At 46.8% G+C, this 8885-nt stretch overlaps 1 protein-coding gene across 9 annotated transcripts in view; it reads right to left on the bottom strand.

The window, feature by feature from the left end:
- The window catches only part of LOC118517450 (protein kibra), a 28412-nt gene extending 20674 nt beyond the window's left edge, over positions 1 to 7738 (bottom strand). For 2 of the 9 annotated variants that reach the window (XM_036063604.1, XM_036063596.1), the window contains exon 1: positions 7552 to 7703. The gene's annotated coding sequence lies outside the window, so the exon portion shown is untranslated. Of the gene's footprint in view, positions 1 to 6341; positions 6794 to 7268 lie in introns of those variants that run through there. The other 7 variants (XM_036063598.1, XM_036063597.1, XM_036063602.1 and 4 more) reach the window with 7 other exon arrangements.
- Positions 7739 to 8885: the final 1147 nt, after the last annotated feature.

Consider the following 8885-nt stretch of genomic DNA (forward strand, 5'->3'; position numbering starts at 1 on the left):
GAAAGACAAAATTCCGAATGATCCCGCCACGTATGTATTTGGGTTGCGATTTGGTTTTGGAAAGAGTTACAAAAATCTCCACCCAACCTGCCGTAACGACATTGCGGCTCACATACGCCTCTGAAACTTTTGGCGCTCTGACCAAAACTGATGAATTTCTCTTAACCACATTCGAGAGCTGCTTAGAAAACTAATTTGTGCGGAAGGAACAATGGAACAACTTGCCAGGCTGCTCTGGAATGGTCATGTCATGAGAACGGCACCAGACGACGTCATCTTTAAAGTCTCTGTTGGCCGTCTCCACATGGGTAGAGGAGGAGTAATAGGCTCAATCTGCCAAGCGAAGGTTGATGCGTCTGTGCCAGCGAAACCAGTTATATTGGACGACCGGACGCTTGACCGCGAGTGATATCGGGGACTTATTGCAGTCTATAAAGTAAGTAAAACTTACAACCAGGGCGACAGTTTTGCTCGAGAAACGTTTATCACACATACAACACTGAATCCAGTGTATTCGTGTGCGAGCTGATGCGTGCACTCGTTTAGAAGCAGGAGAGCAGTAATAAGATCAGAAGGAGCTGTTAATTACACACGACAAAAAGCCCTTTCTCAAACCACCCCGCCCCCGCAGTTGTCACGCTCACCTCACGCTTCCTGTGTCACTCGGCGACGAAGATCTCAAAAGAGAAAGAGACTCCGAAACTAACGGGGTTTTCATCCCTTGCTGGCTCCAGCCCGGGGGGAGGGGTGCAGTGGCAAGCCTACGCCACTGCTTAAAACGCACATCACAAAATTCTAACGGAACCCCTCGCCTGTTTCATCCCGTTCTGAGAAGAGGCACCGAATGGGACACAAAGCCACAATAGCCGAGAAAAGATAACAGACGTGTGGTAGAGCTGAAGTGATTATGGTGGAGGGGTGGGAAGATGAACGGGGGGAGATCCATGAAACAAAAGCAATGACTGTGCATTGTGCAAAGGGATCTGGTGCTGATCACCGTGGAGCGCATAATATGGATCAAAGGCACAGAGTGCATGCAAGCGAGAAAGCGAACGTGCAATTGGAGGGGAACTCAACAGTGGAGATTATAATTAAAGAATTCCTGACGTCCCCTCGTTCCCGGCAAAGTATCAACACTCGCATTCCGATTCCGGTGGACGATCAAGAGCGAGTCTTCATTAAGGTACATTCACACCGTATGAGGTTCGTAAAGAATTGGTTGCTGAGGATGCGCGTTAGAACCTCAAAAAATTGTGAACAACTCTGCCTTGATGGAGAAGAATTGGTCGAACAATGTATTCAAGCTGGATAAGGCATAGTTTCATTTTTGTAGATAATAGTCGTCGGAAGTCAATTGCATATTATTGGAACAACTTCCATCACCAACAGGATCATTGGTGTCCGCGGAAGGATACGCGATAAGTGAAGTTATCAGTTTTGGGCCTACCACGCCTCCTCTGTCCATATGGGGACAGCTTCAAAGGACTTTACGGGCTGGGTCAGGACGTAACCAGGTCACCGTTACGATGGCGACTCTTAGAATCGCCCGTCTCGAGTAGTATGGACACCATGGAGTATGGAGTAGTATGCGCGTGACTTTAAATCAATATTGTTGTCGGTACTGACTTTTGACCCCAGATAGGTGAAGTTTTGGACGCATTCCAAGTTGCTGTTACCTATCTGTACATCATCCCTACGTGGATCAGTGCCGCTAACCTCGCCTGCGTTAATCTCCAACCCGAGGTTTTGTGCCGCTCGCTCCTTTGGCAAGCTTCTGCTACATAGGAGAGCCTCAAACCAATGATGTCTACGTCATCAGCGTATGCCAGGATCTGGAGTGACTTATCGAAGATGGTCCTCGGAAGATTCCACCTTCGAGTCACGGATGGCTCTCTCTCCAGCGGCATAGATTGAAAAGAACCCATCACTGGCCCCTGATGGGTAGCAAAGAGCCCTAAGAGTTTTCCATCCACCTTCACCAGGCATGATGATGTTAGCCATTGTCATTCTTTCAAGCCTGGTAAGCATGGCTGGGATTCCAAAAGAGCTCACTGCGTCGTGTAGTTTTACTCTGGCTAGCCAATGTCTTATGCGGCTTTGATATCAATGAAGAGATGGTAGAAGGGAAGCCGCATCGTGAAAATCTGGTCAGTGGTTGATTTTACGTTTTCGCAATCCTCTCTGATAGTTTCCAACTAACTTAAAACCTTTTACCAACACAGGTATTTTTGAGAAAACCTGTCCGGGAATGTAACAAAACCTTGACTGTCTGGGCGTGTGAACGTCACACCAGCAGAAGAGGAAAGCATACAGGCACATCAAGAGACACGCCACAGTGGAGGATGTAAGGAGGGGCATGAGGTCCCAGAGACCCAAAGCCTCTATAAATAAACGATTTAAAAACAAAACAAAAATGCCACGGAAGATGAAAGTAGAAGACGAAAACAAGAAACAACCCGATATAATTACGACCGGCCAAAGCATTCTATGGTGTCTGTTTTTTTTGGTTGGTTGGTTGGTTGGTTGTTCTTGTCTGCCTGCCATTCTATGCTCTATGCCAGCCGAGGTTGTGAGTGGGCGTGAGTGTATACGGGTTTTTTTTTTTTTTTTGGAGGGTGCGTGAGTGGCACACACAAACCACGCCGCGTTCGTTCGTTGTTTGGACGGCGTGCGCGCGCGCGCTGTTGCCGTACTTGTCTTATATTCCATGTGGTGTGTTCCGCGCGGTCCCATGGAAATTTAAATGAGCCGATCGAAGGGTGCGTGCGTGCGTGTGTGTGTGTGTGTATGTGTGTTTGAGGCGCACCTTCTATTGATGTGCGTAAAACACACACACACACGCGCGAGCATAGTTGGTGCGGCAATGTGGCAATGTGACATTCCAGCAGAGCTGCTAGTCGGTTTGATAGCCATTGCGAAGACAACATCACCACCACCGCGCCTTCCCCTTCTCATCCTTCCTCGTCAGCCAACGGGCGATGAGGAAATGGTTGGACGCGTAATCAACACAGCGACAGTGTGCCGCCTTTTCGTCCAACACCAACCGACCCTCATCATGGAGTATAATACTCTTCCTTTAGCTCCTGTGGAAAATTAGACTGTTTGAAGTTTTCTTTTTTTTAGCTTTGTGATCCCTGTCTGGAGACGTCCCTGTTCCTATATATGACATAACATTGAACCGCTCTGACACTACCCTTACTCATACAGGATATTCTTGATGAACCAAAAAGTTGTCCAGAAACATACTTTGGAAATAGGATGATTTGAATCGTCCAAAACAAAAATAAACCGGGTCGCACTCCACTCTTGAGCTTAAGTTCCGACTCGGCGACTCGTCCAGGTCTAACAAAACAGACAGACAACACAGAGCAGCAGTGGATCGCGGCTTGAAATTGATGCGCATACGAAATCTACATTCCGTCCTCTGTCCCTCCATTGCCTGCCTCTCTCCAATGTTTTCTTTTTCCTTCTTTTTCTCTGTTTGTTCGTTCACACAGCAACATAAGGAATATGCTGACTCTCCACCCAAACCACTCACATACACACAGGCTCGTGCATGGAGGGTACATGATGAAGGGGGGAGGGGTGTTTTCTTTGGTACACGGAGGAGGGGAAAGGGATGGCGTGTATAGGAGGGGAACATCAAGAATTTGCCTGCAATGCACACAGCCTAGTACGCCGCTTTCTGACCACACCACGCACGTCGGCACACACACACACACGCACCAAGCGATGGAATGTGAAACGCTATTACGCATAGTAACGCACACGCAGACAGACACTCATATAAGAAAAAAAGGGGGTTGTATTGCTTTTGTTCGCCCCGTCTTTCGCCTGCTGGTGCTTTCGTTCTCTAGCGCATGGTGCATTTGAACGTTTAACCCGATGCTTCCTCCATCTCCCTCGCATCCTCTCTCCCCCTCTCTCTCTCGCTCCGTGGATTGCCTGCTACAGTTGCAGTTGTGGTGCAGTTATGTTGGAAGGTTCTGGTTGTTGTGTGAGCCACACACACACACACACGCACGAGCTCTTTCTATCTTACCCTATGCAGTCCCTCCTACGAAAGGGATGAAAGCAGGTGTACGTGTGTGCGTGTTGAAGGCATGTGTTGTTGATCGCTTTGGATTGCAATTTTACATCTCAGTCGGCGTGGTGCGTGTGTGACATAATGTATGCCTCCCCCCCCCCCACCCCTTCCAACCCCCTTTTTATTAGTCCCTTGGTTGCCCATTGGTACCATCTGTGAATTGACCTTCAAAGAGACTTTGAACACAGCACACAGCGCGTCACACGCGCACACACCACGACTTATCGGCCAAAGCCATCCGTCGGTGGGATCGAAGCTCGATACAAATCGTGTCCGGAGCAAGTTTTATACAGGTTATCAATATGCATATAGCGTATAGATTTTTAAAAAATCAACTGATATGATCCTGTGGCAGCTATCCAGCGTATTAGGTATCTATGTTTGTGAGTCAACAACAGCAGTTTTCGAGGAACAATTCTCGATAGATCGGTTATTTTCGAAAGGGGTTTCCGCAGCATACTTTCCGGGATAACTGCAAGAACCAAGTCCAGAGCACCATCCTAGTCTTTCACGCCTTGATGACTCCTGGCAGTTTAATTCTAGGAAGGGTCAGAACATCCTTCTAAATCGCGATGAAGATCCTGGTCTAGAAGATTTATGTGTTCTTGTTCATCTTTCTTGGCCTAACGACGTCTTGCAGGATATACCTGCCATTTCTGGCTTACTAGACTTATTGTAACCGCATAGTTGGATAGTAAAGTCCTCACTATGGGGAAACGGATAGGATTTGAACCCTGGACCTACCACCGTATGAAGACCGGTGCCGTTGTCACATCTACCACCGGGCTACCCCAATTAGGGAGCATCAAAACATCCTTCTAAATCCTGATCTAGAAGATGGGCATGGCTATGCAGAAGCTTGCGTCAGTACCATCCTTTTCTGTGTTATTCTACCCCATTTTTGGCCTAACGACCTCTTGAATGACATGCCTACCATTTCTAGACTTATTGATACCGCATAGTTGGATAGTCAGTCTTCACTATGGAGAAACGACTTGGATAAGACGCATTTACCACTGGCCCGTGGACAGCCAAAAAAATAGGCTTCCAAAGCTCTCACATCAGTCGAACCAAATATAATAGATTTTTTGCTTATCCTCTATCATTTAATTGTTCTATTACTAAGACGGAAAACGAATGTGATCGACAAAGACCTTGAAATCATCCACTCCATCGATGCCACACAGCAGGCATACGTTTGCCCCGGGAAGTCAGTATTTCCTTTGGAGAATCCTTAATAAAACTATTTCTGATCGCTACACCTAAATCCCTGGCAACTATATACGCCCATATACAAGTATCAGAATTGGTTGCATTAATAATTCCACCAATCCCTACCCGATGCTCACTAGACATTCCGAGCAGTTAGAAATAAGATCCTCTCAGCTCTAACAGCACGATCGTCTTTGAGGCTCTGGCCTGAGGACGTGTGACACAAAATTACGGACTTGGACGTAGTTACGAGTGCTTTTAACAACGGGGGTTTGCTTCTCGAATGACGATTCTGCGCGTCAAATCAGCAGCAATGGCAGCCCAAGGATCTCTTGAAGTTGAGGAGCCCAAGAAGAAGTAGAGGATCCACGGAAATCAGCTGATCGTGCGTATTTTGTTTGTTTGCAACACAAGGGATCGCTTTGCGGCGAAGAAAAACGGACATCCTCCGGAACGGTCTGGGACGGCGTCTCCTTACCATCTTTTCAGCCCTTTGATGCTCGCAGTAGTAGCAATAGCAACATAGTGCGAAACGTACCACACGACGAAGGAAGTGTGTGTGTGTGTAGCATTAAACAAATGGGAATGAAATTTCATACGGGTGGGGCGATGTCGGCTGGAACTAGGGTGACAAAGTGGGGTGTGCGATCAGAAAACAGAAAACCGGTGCACAAAGAGAGTGGAGCGCCAGCAGGAGAAAAAAAAAGGAAGGAAAATGGAAGGAAAAATGTATGCAACAACGTTGCAAGCGAGGTGTATTTAATAATACCGCGGCCCGCACCGATTGCACCTTCCCCCGCGTCTCTTCTTCTTCTTCTGCTGGTTATTCTTGTGACACCCTTGTCTTCCCCCAGCCCCCATTGTCCCAATTGCACCGACACCCTTCTCCTTCTCTTTCGAATCACAATCCTTTCTCCGTTGCTCTGTCTCTTTCATTCTTGCGCTCCCGTCTGCTCTTATATCCCAAGCAGTGAGCGAGAGCGAGAGAGAGAGATTGGTTGGTGACACGCGGATGAGGTTATGTATCGTTCCCCGCCTTCACCTGTTCACCACGTCTCCTCCCTTTCCGATCGTAATGATCGTTTGAATGTGCTTATTGGTGGTGGTGGATAATGTTGAATGTTGGCTGCTGCTGCTGCTGCTGCTGCAAATGCTTCACATATTTGCGCATTTCCCCATTTCCAGCACAACTCTGTCACTCTAATGTATTTCTGTTCGTGGAACTGTGTTTGTGCCTTTGTGTGATATGTGTGCTGCAAACCTAGCTCTCAATTTCGAAGCTACAAAAGCCAGTCAGCCCGTCCTTCTCTGTTGACAAAATAATATTACGGCGATCGACCGCGATCGGTTTTCGGGGGGAAAACGCGTTTATGACCGTGGTTCGGCTTCTTCAGCGGCACTGCCGCAATTACACACCATTGCGATTGTTTTTCTTTTGCTGTTTGTTGTGTGTGCATTTGCTTCCAGCCAAGGTTTCTAAGCAGATCGCGACTGCATGTGTACTGCCCGCCCCCTCCCCTCCTGGCGGGAAGGGATGCGCACGCACGGCTTGTGAAAAGAATGGCACATAAAGTAAACTTCCGAATCGGGGCAACTAAACGGAATTCTGCGTGTTTGGCTCGATTGTATATATCCGAAACGGGCTGTGTGTTTGTGGGTGTGTATGTTAAAGTATTTTCCACTTATTTATGTGCAGAGGGGGGGGGGGGGGGGGGTCGACAATCGGACAGGCGACAATTCGTGTCACCATCCACGGTGCACGATAGCGAGTGAAAAGTTAGCAGACTTTTTTTTGGTATGAAACACCACTTGAAAGCATTATACAAACAAACCGCATCGTGTGTAAACGAAAGCACCTTCTCTTCCATCCTGTTACATGGATACACACACACGTACACTGCATAACAAGCTCACATACAGCACACGCACCCACACACACACACATACACACGAATGTTCACCAGCTCACCAGCTACAAATTGGGGCCAGCGGCAGAAGCAACAGCAGCAACAACAACACCAGCGCAACACGACGCGACGACACAACACCACCAACAAGCTCGCGACACCGTGCAACACGAACACGAAAAATGTGCAGCCACAGCAACGTTGTCTCTGTTACCTGCGTGCTCTGTGGTGGGCAGGCGATCGTTGGAATCGAATAATGCGTGTGTGAAATTTGCTGCACCCGATCGTACACGCGCACCGTGCAGTGTACAGTGACCGCACAATATCACAACCAGAAGAACTTACCGAGCACGATAGGATCGGTCGAATCGACACAGGATAGACTATATATTCACCTAATTAACAGCAAAACTCAACGGCAACACCACACATACGCACCCGCCGTCACACTGGTTAGATTGAAATGAAGGAATTCGAGAGCGTGAAACCGCGGTCGACAGTGTGCTCTTGAGCGACCCGTTCTCGCTTTCGCTCGGTCCGCCGCGTGCTAGAGCGAGCGCAAAGATAAATACAGGGTTCGCACGGTGACAGTGGTCGGCAGCAGCTTTGGGCAGGGTTTGGGGTAACGGCTGCTGAACGACTATGTGATATTGGCTAAAGTCTGAATAGATGCCCCGGCTAAAGTCTGAATAGATGCCCCCCACTCACGGACACTCATTCTTGCAACTGAGTTACCTCAAATTTAAGTAAAAGTTATGATAAAATGTAAGAAATCCTTTTAATAATTATTTATAGCAATTAAAAATAATGAATAAATAATAAATAATTAAATATTTACACTAAAAAGTCTGAAAAATATACCGTTTTGGGTAACTCAGTTGCAAAAATGAGTGTCCGTGAGTAGGGAGGCATCTATTCAGACTTTAGCCGATACCCCCCCTCCCATTCCCGGGCACTCATTTTGGCTAAAGTCTAAATAGATGCCCCCTACTCACGGCACTCACTTTTCGCTACTGAGTTACCTTAAATTTAGGTAAAAGTTAAGCAAAAGTGTGAGAAATCGTTTAAATAATTATTTAAAATAATTAAAAATAATAAATAAATAATAAATCATTAAATACTTACAGTAAAAAGTCTGAAAAATGTACCCTTTTAGGTAACTCAGTTGCAAAAATGAGTGTCCGTGAGTGGGGGGGGGGGCATCTGTTCAGACTTTAGCCCACCCCTTTATAGAATAAAGGGGCAAAGTCTGAATAAAGACCTCACCGCTAACGAGCACCCACTTTTCGCATCCCAGGTACTTAAAATTAAAATGTGAAAAAATAAATAATTATAATAACAATAAATAATAAATAAATACATAATTATAGAACAAAACCTGAAAAAGATACCTCGCCTGATAACTCAGCTGCGAAAAGTGAGTGTCCATGTGCGAGGAGGGATCTTTATTCAGACTTTAGCCAGCCGCTGTGCCACCAACCTGAGTTTTCGGATTGTTTGACTTATGGCCTTTACGGTGCAACGTTTGTATCACAGTGTGGCTTAACACCGTGCAAGCCTGTGAGGTTTGAGAGCAGTTTTCAACATTACGAGAGAGAGAGAGAGAGAACTTTCTATTGAGAGGACGTTTGGTGGAAACAGAAGACAGAGAAAACATCGAATCGCTTCACTCGAACTCC

Source organism: Anopheles stephensi, chromosome X, assembly GCF_013141755.1.
Source record: "Anopheles stephensi strain Indian chromosome X, UCI_ANSTEP_V1.0, whole genome shotgun sequence".
NCBI lineage: Eukaryota > Metazoa > Arthropoda > Insecta > Diptera > Culicidae > Anopheles > Anopheles stephensi.